The sequence below is a fragment of the Pelophylax lessonae genome (assembly GCF_965119305.1).
Source record: "Pelophylax lessonae genome assembly, chromosome: 3".
Lineage (NCBI taxonomy): Eukaryota > Metazoa > Chordata > Amphibia > Anura > Ranidae > Pelophylax > Pelophylax lessonae.
Window position 1 is genome coordinate 356,589,216 of NC_138770.1, and position 13,607 is coordinate 356,602,822.

Consider the following 13,607-nt stretch of genomic DNA (forward strand, 5'->3'; position numbering starts at 1 on the left):
TTCATTCCTAGGAATCTGTGACTGAATGAACTACAAGTCCCCTCTCCCACCGTGGCAGATGGCCTGTGATCTCAATGAACTGCAAGGGTGATTGTGAGTGCTTTCGTATTTCATTGACGTTTCCTAGAGCTTTGTAACAGTTCGTACAGAGGCACAGGCTGAAAGCTGTAGAAAATGTCTGCAGGAGCCTGACACTGAACCCATGATCGTGGATTCCATGCTCTGCAGGCTCCCAAGATAATAAATTATAAATACACAGGGGCATATAATATTTTTATTTTTTCAAAAGGTGAACTTCTCCTTTTTAAAATAAGCAAGCCTGTTTGTGTAAAGTTTTCATATCTGACCTAGAGAATCTAGCTGTTGCATATAAACTTAGTTAGTTTTAGATATTGTTTCCATTCTCTTTTTTGCCACACATAGTTTCCAGATAGCTTAGGAAAGCCGCACATATACAGTATATAGGATTACATTATACATATAATGCATAGTTTAAAGGAATGCTTTTTCATCGGAGTATACCATTTAAATCAAGTAAACTCCTGTGATATTGATCTGACCAGTTAAGTAGCAGAGGGGGTTGTTAATCAGTTTCAGCTGCTTTGGTGTTAATGAAATTAACAGGTGCACTAGATGGGCAACAATTAGAAAACCTCCAAAACGGGAATGGTTTTACAGGTGGAGGCCACTGACATTTTTTTTTTTCCTACTCCTCTTTTCTGACTGTTTTTCACTAGTTTTGCATTTTGCTGGGGTTAGTCACTACTGGTAGCATGAGGCAATACCTGGACCCTATAGAGGTTGCACAGGCAGTCCAACTCCTCCTGGATGGCACATCAATACGTGCCATTGCCAGAAGGTTTGCTGTGTCTCCCCGCACAGTCTCGAGAGCACGGGGGAGATTCCAGGAGACAGGCAGTTACTCTGAGAGCTGGACAGGGCTGTAGAAAATGAGATGGACAGGGCTGTAGAAGGTGCTTAACCCATCAGCAGGACCGGTATCTGCTCCTTTTTTGCAAAGACCTCCAGCAGGCCACTGGTGTGAATGTCTCTGACCAAACAATTAGAGACAGTCTTCATGAGGGTGGCTTGAGGGCATGACGGGATGGGCCCTGTGCTCCCTGCCCAGCACCGTAGAGCTCGATTGGCATTTGCCATTAACCACTTGCCGACCGCCGCACGACTATATACTGCGGCGGTCAGCCCCTCCTGGGCAAAGTGATGTACCAGTACGTCAATCGCCCACGAACCTGTAGGGGGCGCGCTCCCGCCCCTGCTCATTCCCTGACATCTCCGTGCGTGTGACCGTCGGCTCCGATGTCCGCCGGTCACTCGCGATCTCATGCAGGAGAGGGAGAAAGGCAGACGGCTGATGTAAACACAGCCGTCTGTCATTCTCCCTGATATAAGTACAGAGACTATACGATCCTGCTATGTAGGATCGTATGTCTCTGGGGTTACATCACAAGCCACGCCCCCCACAGTTAGAATCATGCCCCTAGGGATACATTTAACCCACTGATCACCAATAAAGTTAACCCCTTCCCTGCTAGTGTCATTTTTACAGTAACAGTGCATATTTATAGCACTGATTACTGTCACTGGTACTCCCAAAAGTGTCAAAAATGTCTGTCAGGGGTCCGATCTGTCCGCCACAATGTCGCAGTCTCGCAAAAAAAATCGCATATCGCCGCCATTACTAGTTTAAAAAAAAAAAAACAACAAAAATGACATAAATCTTCCCCGTAGTTAGTAAACGCAATAACTTTTGCGCAAACCAATCAAAATACGCTTATTGCGTCTTTTTTATTTTTTTTTACCAAAAATATGTAGCGGAAAACAAATTGGCCTAAAATGTTAAAACATTTAGATTTTTTACATAATATTTTTCTCAAAAAAAAAAAAAAACTGTCGCTCTTTTTTTGTTTATAGCACAAAAGTAAAAATCGCACAGGTGATCAAATACCACCAAAAGAAAGTTCTGTTTGTGGGGGAAAAAAAAGGACGTCAATTTCATTTGGGTACAGCGTCGCACGACCAGGCAATTGTCCGTTACAGTCACGCAGTGCCGAATCGCAAAATAGGGCCTGATTTTTGAGCAGCCAAAACCTCCAGGGCTTACGTGGTTAAATATCAGAATTGGCAGGACCGCCACTGGTGCCCTGTGCTTTTCACAGGTGAGAGCAGAGCACTTGTGACCGATAGGGAAGGATCTGGAGAAGCAGTGGAGAAGGTTATGCTGTCTTTACCAGTGATGATCTGGGGAGGCATATCTATGGAGGGATGCACAGATCTCTACAGGATAGACAATGGCACCCTGACTGCCAATGGGTATCAGGATGAAATCCTTGGACCCATTGTGCAGTGGGTCCTGGGGCACGATAATGCTTGACCTCATGTGGCGAGAGTATGCAGCCAGCTCCAGGATGATGAAGGAATTGATAGCATTGAATGGTCCCCATGCTCGCCTGACCTAAATCCAATAGAACAACTCTGGGACATTATGTTTCAGTTCATCTGATGCCTCCAGGTTGTACCTCAGTCTGTTCAGGAGCTCAGTGATGCCCTGATCCAGATCTGGAAGGAAATACCCCAGGACACCATTCGTTGTTTAATTGGGAGCATGCCCCGATGTTTTCAGGCATGCCTACAAGCACGTTGGGGCCATACAAACTACTGACTACCATTTTGGGTTGCTGCAATGAAATGAAATGGACTAGCCTGCTCCATCATTTTTTCACTTTGATTTTTGGGGTGTCTTTGAATTCAGCCCTCTGTAGGTTGATAATTTTCATTTCCATCAAACAATGTGGCAGCCTTGCGTTCAGTCTATATCAGTATAGATATCTATAGATATCCAGCATTCGATTTTTCTCCATTGGGCTCTGATGTGCTTTCAAAGTGTTCCTTTATTTTTTTTGAGCTGTGTAATATTTCTGTTAAGGGCACCTTCTAGGCAGCTCAAGCTGTAGGACGTCCAAGAAGGGTTATAAATGATCTGTTTCCAACATCTGAGGGTGGTAGATATCCCCCCCCCCCCCCCACGCACACTGTGCTCTCAAATCAGTTTCTTGCTGCCTAGTAAAGGAGTAGGACCTAGGTTTCCTGCTGGGAGTTCGGTATCAGTTTTTTATTCTTTTAAGAATGTTTATATTTATCTTTACTCACTATCACTAGCTAGTGTCAGGGGGTTCCTCCTGGTGAACTGCAAGCAACAGCTGGCTGCAGTTTCGCACTGAATAATCCAGATCCTTACCGTCTCCCAGCTTGGCCAACGAGCTTGAGCAGGTTATGGTCTGACTAGTCCTCACCACGACAGAGCCCCTGTGGATGGGGACGAGCCTGCAAGCAGATGTCTCGCCGGGACGCATCGACCTGGAACACTCTGAGTCGCAGCGTACCCCTCGGCTGGCAGCACCCCCACTCAGGGTGGTAGGCAGTCTGCCCGGAGTGGAGCCCACCCAGTCCATTGTATGGTGAGTAATACTAAACCCCTCATGTCCCTAGCGGCCTCTGGGGAGGGTGATGTGGGCCCACTCCTGGGTATAACAGGATTCTGAATCTTATTCAGCCACCGCAGACGTGGGTCTCCCTGCCGGGTCTACTACCTCGTGCCCTGTCTCCTCTGATAGTGATGACACCTCTCCCTCCGCCACCGGGCAAGAAAAGGCGGTGGTGGACGCACTGGTTGTTTTCGTGCGTGAGACCCTAAAAATGGAGGACGCAGCTGCGACTGTGACTGAGGCGCAGGTTATGTTTGGCACTCACAAGCCATCCAGCGCAGGAAAGGTTTTCCTGTTCCCCGCGTATTTTGACAACATGGCCAAAAAAGAATGGGACCTCCCAAAGCATTCCTAGCAAGAGGATTGTTAGGCACTACCCCTTTTGAGGAGTCCTTTGGGCTCTGTCACCTATGGTAAAACCTCTGGTTTCCAGTCTGACTAAAGCTACCATGATCCCAGTGGAGGATTCCCCGTCCTTTAAGGATTCGGCGGATAGAAAGGCGGAATCTGTGGCCCGCAATATGTACTACCTGGCTGGGTGTTTACTATTGCCCTTGTGTCACTAACCTTGACTGAATGGGCTAAGTTACTATGCCGTGACCTGGAGGGGTACAACTCCAACCCCCCGCCTCTGTGGAGCTGACGGACCAGTTGGTGCAGGGGCTGCGATTTGTTTGCGTTGCCTCGCTGGATGCGGCTCCAATATTGGTCCGACTGTTTGTTAGTTTCGGCGGTGGTCCTCTGGCAGATACTTTGGCTAAGATGCTCATAGAAAGCCTTGACTGATCTACCTTTTCAAGGTGATCGCCTGTTTGGGGCTTCCCTTGATGACCTTATCAAAGGTCTTACAGGGGGTAAGACTTCTCCCACAGGCTAACAAGGGTAAGATCTCTCGTCGTAGATGGGGTCCCTCCTTTTCAGCACATGAAACGTTTTTTTCCTCCCTCAGGGACGAGTGATGAAGGATCGAAGTCCTTCAAGGCCTCCTCGGGTGGCTCCAAGCTACCCTGGTCTGGCAAACAGAAATCCGGTTTCTCCAGACCTGCGGATAAGACTCCCTTCGGCCTAAAGGTGCACCCTTATCTGTATCTGGGGTGGGGGGACGGCTTGCCGGTTCCCGGACCTGTGGCTATCCTGTATAAAAGACAAGTGGGTTCACGAGGTGATACGGTTCAGTTACAAGAATGAGTTTCGATCTGTCCCTCCGGTAAGGTTTTTCCCTTCCAATGTACAATTGTCCCCAGATCGCTTACAGGCTCTCTTTGGGGCGGTACAGGACCTGTTACAACAAGGAGTAATAGTTTTGGTTCCGTCTTCGGAACGTTTTTAGGGCTTTTACTCAAACCAGTTTACGGTCACCAGGAAGGAAGGCAAGGCGTGTCCATTCCTAGACCTAAAGGCACTGAATTGCTTTGTGCGAGTTCAGAAATTCATGATGGAATTAATTTGCATGATGGTGTCTTCACCTACATCAGGGTGATTTCCTGGTCTCCATAGACATCAAAGATGCCTACCTTCACATTCCAAAATGTGCAGGACATCAACGGTTTCTTTGTTTTGCTGTAGGAGAGGATCACTATCGGTTTGTGGCGTTGCCCTTTGGTCTCGCCTCTGCTCCTCATGTCTTCACAAAGGTGTTGGCTCCGGTCCTGGCGTTCTTACGCCAGCGGGGCATTTCGGTCTTGGGTTACCTGGACGATCTGCTTCTCCGTGCAGAGTCTCCCACGGTGCTGGTGACAAACTTGGAGATCACCATGAGAACTCTGGAGGAGTTCGGGTGGATTCTGAACCTTTAGAAGTCGTCCCTGGTTCCTTCCATGAGACTGGACTATCTGGGCCTGACTTTGGATTCGTCCTCAGCCAGGGTGTTTCTTCCTTTTGAAAAAACATCTAAAGCTCCAGACTGCGATTTCAGTTATTGCTGTCCAGCAAATGGTTGTCTCTTCAGACTTGTATGAGAGTTCTGGGACTGATGGAGTCGTCCTTTGAGGCAGTCCCTTTTGCTCAATTCCACACGAGAATCCTCCAGAAGGAAATCCTTCTCAAATGGAACAAGATCCAAATTCCCTAGACAACCAGATCCAGCTGAGTCAGGCGGTCCCTGATATGGTGGCTTCAGCCCCTTACGCTCAATCTAGGAAAATCCTTCTCCCTCCCCTATATTGGACAGTGATCACCATGGATGCCAGTCTGTCAAGGTGGGGAGGTGTTCTAGGCAAGCTTTCTGGTCTCTGGAGGAATCCAGGTTATCGATCAATGTTCTGGAGTTGAGAGCGATCAGGCTTTTTCTAGTGCCTTCAAGGCTCTCCAGTGCGCATTCAATTAAAAAATGACACAGCTGTGGCTTATGTCAGTCACCAAGGGGGCACCAAGAGTGTCCTTGCGGCCTTAGAGGTGGCGAGCATCTTTCGATTGAGGGAACACTCTATTCCAGCTCTTTCCGCCGTTCACATTCCAGGAGTGGAAAATTGGCAGGCGGATTACCTCAGTTGGCAGACCTTGCATCCAGGGGAATGGTCTCTCCACCTGGAGGTGTTCCAGCAGTTTTGCCTTCATTGGGGCACTCCAGAAGTAGATCTATTGGCATCTCGGATCAACAGGAGAGGGAAAAGTTTTGTGGCCCGATCTTGGGATCCTCTGGCAGATGCCACAGACACGCTGGTGGCTCCATGGGGTCAGTATCAGTTGATATATGCTTTTCCCCCTTTCAAGTTGCTGCCAATACTTTTTCGCAGGATTGAGGTGGAAGGGATTCCGGTCATCCTTGTGGCTCCGGTCAGGCTAGTCGCAGACGTTCCTTGGAGACTTCCTCTCAGGGAGGATCTACTGTCTCAAGGGCCGATCTTTCATCCTATTTTACAGTCGCTTATTTTGATGGCTTGGCTGTTGAAAGCCAGGTGCTGAAGGACAGGGGATTGTCTGCTTCAGTGATCCCCACTCTGCTTAAAGCGAGAAAAGCGACTTCTAGAAAGATCTATCATCGTATGTGGAATTCATATATAGCGTGGTGTGAGTCTTTTGGGGTTCCCCCTCCCTCTTGGTGGCTCGGATCCTGGCCTTCCTTCAATAGGGAGTTGATCAAAAATTGACCTTGGGTACTATCAAGGGTCAGGTCTCAGCCTTGGCAATTTTCTTCCAGAGGCCACTGGCCACCCATTCCCTGGTGCGTAACTTTATCCAGGGGGTGCGACACTTGGCACCTCCGTTGCCACCTTGGGACCTTAATTTGGTGCTGTTGGTTCTCCAGAAGTCTTTTAAAATATTCGGGAGATTCCCCTGCTCATCCTATCCCAGAAGGTGGCCTTCTTGGTGGCTATTACTTCTGCGTGCAGGGTGTTGGAACTGGCGGTGGTGTCCTGTCCTCCCTATCTGGTGGTTCACAGGGATAAAGTGGTGCTTCGTTCAGGTCTGTCCTTCCTTCCGAAGGTGGTTTCCAGTTTTCACTTAAATTAGGATATTGTGTTACCCTCCTTTTTTGTCCTAAGCCTCAAAATCCCAAAGAATTTGCACTACATTCTTTGGATGTGGTTCGGGCAATCAGGGTGTACTTGGCGACTACTGAATCTTTTTGGAAGTCGGATTCTCTTTGTACTCACGGATGGACCAAGGAAAGGGCTACCTTCGTCTGCTGCAACTATTTACAGATGGATCAGACAGACGGTTGTACAGGTTTATTCAATTAAGGGTCAGATTCCACCTTTCCCTGTTAAGGCACATTCTACTAGGGATCTTAGTGCTTCCTGGGCATTTCGCCATCAGACATCTGTGGTTCAGGTTTGCAAGGCAGCTACCTGCTAGTGGCATTTTTGCAAACTAAATCCACTTTTGACACCAGGCTTGCTAAAACTGCTGTAAAAGCAGACGGGAGCAGCGACTTCGGAGGTAGGCGAGATTTGGTCCTGGGACTCCCTAATCACGAAGTACAAAAAAAGGCAGTGTCACTTTAACAAAAGTCGCAAAAAACGTGATCCGCACTGCTGCACCAGCGGCACCACAAGTCCCAGCCCTAACATAGCCTGCAGCAGGGTGAGTGAGGAACACCTAAAGGACCCCAGGAACATACCACCAAAACGGTCTGGAGGCTTCAGGAATGTTCTGTGCAGAGATGAGAAACGATCTGACACAGGAACAAAAAAAAACCTGGGTCATGCCTACAGCCCCTAGCTTCTCCCTTTCTGTCAAGCGATCGTGGACTTCAAGAAAATGGCCGCCCCAATGCATTCCAATGGGGAACTACCAAAACATGGCTGCCCACGTATTCCAATGAGAACTTATTTACATTGATGCAGAGCAAAAAACTACAGCAAATGGCGGCCCCCCACGGCATGCCATGCGGTCTCCAGGACCCCCAGGGGGGTCATCAGCCAGTGGCATTGCATGGTCCTCAGGGCGAGACCCTGCCAGGACAAAACTCCCGCCCCACCACCGCAGCGGCCGCAATACATCCTCCTCCCAGAGGAAGGAACCTGCTTGTGGAGGGGATAGGGGGGGGGAGAGACAGGCCTAAGGGGGGCCTGGTATCACTGAGAGGCCAGGGCAACCAAGGGATACCCGAGGGTCTCATTTTCCCAGGGAGGGGGCCCCCACGTCCACCCCGAGAAATGGAGGGACACTTACTCACCATGCTACGGCATCAGGTGGGCACCACTCCGGAAAGACTACCTCTCCACCCGAGGTGGGGTTGCTGATGGCCAGGGGGTATGCTGCGACTCAGGGCATCCCAGGTCGTGTGTGTCCCAGCGAGGTGTTTCGCAGGCCAGCCCCCTACCATCAGGGCTCTGTCGCGGCGAGGCCTAGTGCTGGACTGTACTATAACCTGCTCCCGCTCGCTGGCCACGCTGGGAGACCTTAAGGATCTAGCATATCCAGTCCGAAACCCAGCCGGCTGTTGCTTGTAGTTCTCTCAGGAACACTAACTAAAAAATAAAGTCTTACAAAAAGGTTCCCAAGAAAACAGCTAAGACCGAAGTCCCAGCAGGGAACTAGGTCCTACTCCTAAACTAGTCAGAATCAAACTGAAGGTGATAGCAGAGTGTGTGGGTGTATGCCTGCAGGGACTGCCCCATAGGCGTGGTAAAGCTTTTTCCTGCTTAGTGTCCTACTCCTGTAGGTGGCAGCATAACCCAATGGTCAAGAAGAATATGGAGCTGCGTCTGTCAATGAAAGATAAAGAAAAAAGGATACAAATTTCATTCGGGTACATCGCTGCATGACCGTGCAATTGTCATTCAAAGTGCGACAGCGCTGAAAATTGGCCTGGGCAGGAAGGAGGTTAAAATGGTGCCACGACTGCTGCCCCAGGGTTTTGGGTTTCAAAGTGTTCATTATATCCTAATATTAAAGTGGTTGTAAAGTCAGAAGGTTTTTTTTTTTTTATCTTGATGCATGTATTAGGACAAAAAGCCTTCTGTGTGTAGCAGCCCCCCCCCTCCCCCTTAGCTCCCCAAAAACGTACCTAAACCCATCTCTATCCAGCGTTGTCCACGAATGCCTCGGTCCTCCTGATTGGCTGAGACTCAGCAGCGGCGCCATTGGCTGACTGACTTTGACAGCAGCGGCAGTCAATGAGGAGAGAAAGAGGGCGGGGAGGCAGCTCCACGTCTGAATGGACACAGGGAACTGTGACTCAGCTCGGGTTCCCCTATAGCAAGCTTCTTGCTGTGGGGGCACTTGAGGGGAGGGGCCAGGAGCACAGAAGAGGGACCTGAGAAGAGGAGGATCTGGGCTGCTTTGTGCAAAACCAACTACCCAGAGCAGGTAAGTATAACATGCTTTGTTTTTATTTAAAAAAACAAGAAAACAAAAACCTTAGCCGTTACAATCACTTTAAATGATCGAACAGCCAAAAAAAAAAAAATAGCTGATACACAATGATAATTTCTTGATAGTGTGACGGCACTTTTTTCCTTCTGCAGTGTTTGTCACCCTTGCAGTTGCTGCAAAGATGAAGGCAACACTGATGACCTTGTGTGTAAATAGCCACACCTAGCTGTTCTCCCAGCCCTTTAGATTGCCATGCCAGCACATTTCTCTGTCCGAAAGAGCTTATGGAAATTATGGGAAAGACCCCTACTCAGTCTTCTTCAGCACTTTCTAGCGTGCTGGAGTAAATCAGTTTCCCAGCTGCAATTTAAAAAAATTGCTATTTATTTCTATTAAAAAGACATTTAAAAGCTAAGTAATCACTGCAGTCAGTCCATTGACACTTCATCCAGCTCTGTAAACTTTATTTTTATTTATATATTTTGTTTTTTTTTTAATGTGAACTCTGCCTCTAAATGACTACTTGCATTGAAACCGCTTGTTTATTAGTCTAAGAGGAAACAATAAAAGCTTTAGATAGACTTTAAGCCTGGGCTCACACTGCGCTCTGCAAACCGCTATGGGTGTCAATGCAAAGTTAGCGACACCTCCAGATTGCTTCGTAGATCGTAGTGTGAACTGTGAATTCGGACAGGAATCGGATCACATGGGTGTGAACACCCATGCGATCCAATTCCAGTGCGGGGAAAAAAAAAGTTCCTGCACCTTTTTTGTGTGAATGCAATGTGAGTTCAACCATACAACTGTATGGCTGAATTTGCATTTGGCTGAATTCACATTTGCACAGACATTGCATATGATCTGCATAGCAATGCGGTGTGATTCACATACCCTGTCTGACATCGCATATGTGTGAACCCAGGCTAAAGGAAATGCTGTTGCTGCCATTGTTGACTTTCTAAGAATCCTAGTTGCCTCGCTGCTTTTCCCTTTTTAAAAACATTCTTCGCCGTTAACGTAGCGCAATGATGCATAGCCACAGGTTTTCAAAAGCTAAGGGGCTGTCATTAAACAAGTTAATTTTCCGGTGTATGCTAATGAATATCAAATAGGCTGCTGCCCAGCAAAGTCTACACTGAACGGAGATTGCCTGTCTTTGGAATATAGTTGCTCATGCAACTATTTAGTCGTATTAATTTAAAGTAAATTTTATGTACAAAGTTTTTCTAATGTAATTATAATGCATGTCCCTTTTTTTTTTCTCCATTTAATTTCAAATAGAATGCCAGTTTGTATAACAATAACAGATGTTTGTCATGTTCACCAAGGAGATCCAACTTGGCAGGACTTTCTTTACTTCTAATTAACTTAATATATTTGTGGCTGTCAAACACATAACACAGAACATGAAAATGATGCTGTCAGATTCTTTAAGATGCCAATTTCTGAAATGTCACACTCACACCTCTGTAACAGTCAGCAAAGCTTGTGAAAACACTAAAATAATAAAAATAAAAAATCTGTTGTCTTTTATCTGCCTCTGCCTGCATGTGTTTGTGACATGATCTTCAAGACAGTCATGTGATCAAGCCTAGCAGCGAACGTGCAGAGCTGCTGTTGAGCTGAGACAAAGTGTTTTTTCTTTTTTGCATTTCCTTTTAGCAGGTTAAAGTCTAATTCCAGTTTTAAAAACATTTTACAGCTATGTCATTTATTCAGAGATCAGCAGATGTACTTTTCTCAATGGACATCAGTGCCATGGGCGCTGATTAGGAGGGGGGGGGGAGGGGGAGCACCAGTCCTCCTGTAGGGGGCCCAGGTACACAGTGGGGCCCCAACAGCACGGGGTATCGGTGCAGAGGGGCAATTACACAAGTAAGCCCTGTGCTGCTCTCTGCAGCAGCTGAAAGCCAGTTTTTCCCACTCCTGACAGCTTTCAGCTACTACAGGGAGAAACCCAGACATAGGGCATCGTTCCTGTAATTGCTTCTCCAACACGGATTCCCCCCTCCCTGTGTGCCCCCCCTTTCACTGCAGCACTGCAGGCTTCCCTGTCCTGTAAAAATAACAAAACATTGTAATAAAATAATTTTAAATTGTAAAATGAAATCATTGTAAACATTTTTAACCTTTTTGTAAAATTAATTATAATTTTTTTTTTTTTTTTCTAAATGTAAAAAAACTTTTTAAGAGGGCTGATTCACACAAGTTTACTGTTATGTTTGTGTCCGCTATTAATTATTATTTTTTTTTTTAGTGTATTTTTTGTGAAAATATTGTCTTGATAAATTTGTGGGGGGTGGGCCCAGTGATTTCTAACAGCAGCCCCGATCAGTGCAGTGATCGCCACATTGTCGTCCACTGACCTTTCCTCCAGCTCTCCAACTGAATGCCCATACTGAGATACAGACAGAGAGCTGATTTTAAAGGAGCCTGCAGAGGGGGAACAAAAAAATGCACATATTTTGGCAGGGAAAAAAAAATGTCCTTTTTTTTTTTTTTTTTTTGGTTTTTTAACTTAGCCTTTAAAGGAGAAGTACAGCCTAAGCTTGTTTGTCTGTAATTCTCCTATGGATCACAGGAGTGCAGTTAGTTTTGCACTGCTTTGACCCATTTCAGCAGAAAGCGGACTGAAGTCGGCTCTCTGCTGACGTCACAGAGCTGGTCCACGCTCAGGCGTCATCACAACCATGGAGTCGGGATCCGACCACATTCCTGCTTGTTGCTGGGAGCCTGAGCAGGCCGCTCCCGCCCCCTCCACAGCCCAGTGCTCCAGTGAGCGAGGGAGACAGAGCAGAGAGCTGTGGCAACGGAGCGATCGGCCGTGTTTGATTGCTCTGTTCTCAGTGTTAGAGGTGCCGGGGGACAGAAGCAGCACCACTTGGGGTAAGTATGAATCTTAAAAAAAACAAAAAAACCTACATAAAAACATACATATCTTTTCTCTTTTGTTCATTGACTGACACAGCTCCTGATCTTGACCAATGGATTATACTGCCCCCTACAGGAGTACGACTCTAGGCAGAAAAAGAGCTTGACTATGTCTATGGGCAGTCCCAGTAGGTATACTCCCCCCCCCCAAGTCAGGAGTAAAGACCTAGTTCCTAATTTCTTTCTTTATTCTCTTTAGATACATTTTTTTTTTTTTCTCTTGGTGACCAGGTGGTGTTGCCAGTGCGGTTGGAGTTGTCCCTAGCACTGTTTTTTGCACTTTTGTGGGGTACTCTTATTTCTCATGGAGTCCTTGGAGCACATTTCCCCCACCTGACCCCCTCTCAGAGCCTGCGGGGCCCTCCGGCTCCCAACCATCCATTTATGCACTGATGGCGGTCCTGGAGTTTTTTTTTGTGTCCCAGGTGGAGATGGCCTTTGGGCGGCAGGGTATTAAGACACTGGAAGAGTCCAGAGTCCCGACCAGTGTACTGGAACCCCGACCGAACAGGCTGTTCCTGAATCACTGGACAGATCGCCTTCAGGGATGTCCAGTGCAAGTTCAATTGGACAATGCCATGGCCGTGGTTTATGTCAATCACCAGGGTGAAACAAGAAGTATATTGGCAGCTCCATAGACGCGCTGGTGGCTCCCTGGGGCCAGTATCATCTGATTTAGCCTTCCCTTCTTTCAAGCTTCTGCAGAGACTCTTGCGCAAGATCGAGGCGGAAGGAATTCCGGTCATTCTAGTGGCCCTGGATTGGCCTCACAGGTCTTGGTACGTCAACCTGGTGCGGCTGGTTGCCGACGCCCCTTGACAACTACCTCTCAGGGAGGATCTGCTGTCCCAAGGGCCACTCTTCCATCCTGCTTTACAGTCGCTGGCTTTGACAGCTTGGCTGTTGCAAGCCAGTTGCTGAAGGAAAGAGGTTTGCCTGGGTCAGTAATTTCTACACTACTGAAGGCTAGGAAGTCTACTTCTAGTAAGATCTACCATCGTACGTGGAAAGCGTGGTGGTGTGAGTCACTGGGTGTTCACCCTCGCTCTTTTTCGGTGGCTCGGGTCTCGACCTTCCTTCAACGGGGGGTTGAGCTGAAATTGGCCTCGAGTACCATCAAGGGTCAGGTGTCAGCCTTGGCGGTCTTCTTTCAACAACGCTTGGTCGCGCACTTCTTTGTGCATACTTTTATTCAGGGGGTTCGACATTTGACTCCACCAGTGCGGAACCCACTGCCGCCTTGGGATCTCAACTTGGTGCTTTCAGCTCTACAGAAGCCTTCCTTTGAAAATATTCGGGAGATTCCCCTGCTTATGCTATCCCAGAAGGTGGCCTTTTTGGTGGCTATCACCTCTGGGTGCAAGGTGTCGAAATTGGGGGTGTTGTCTTGTTGCTCCCTTTATTTGGTTG

General features: G+C 47.6%; 1 protein-coding gene across 1 annotated transcript in view; it reads left to right on the forward strand.

The window, feature by feature from the left end:
- BCKDHB (branched chain keto acid dehydrogenase E1 subunit beta) overlaps positions 1-13,607 on the forward strand; it is a 312,830-nt gene that overhangs the window by 13,990 nt on the left and 285,233 nt on the right. The gene's annotated exons all lie outside the window — the stretch shown is intronic.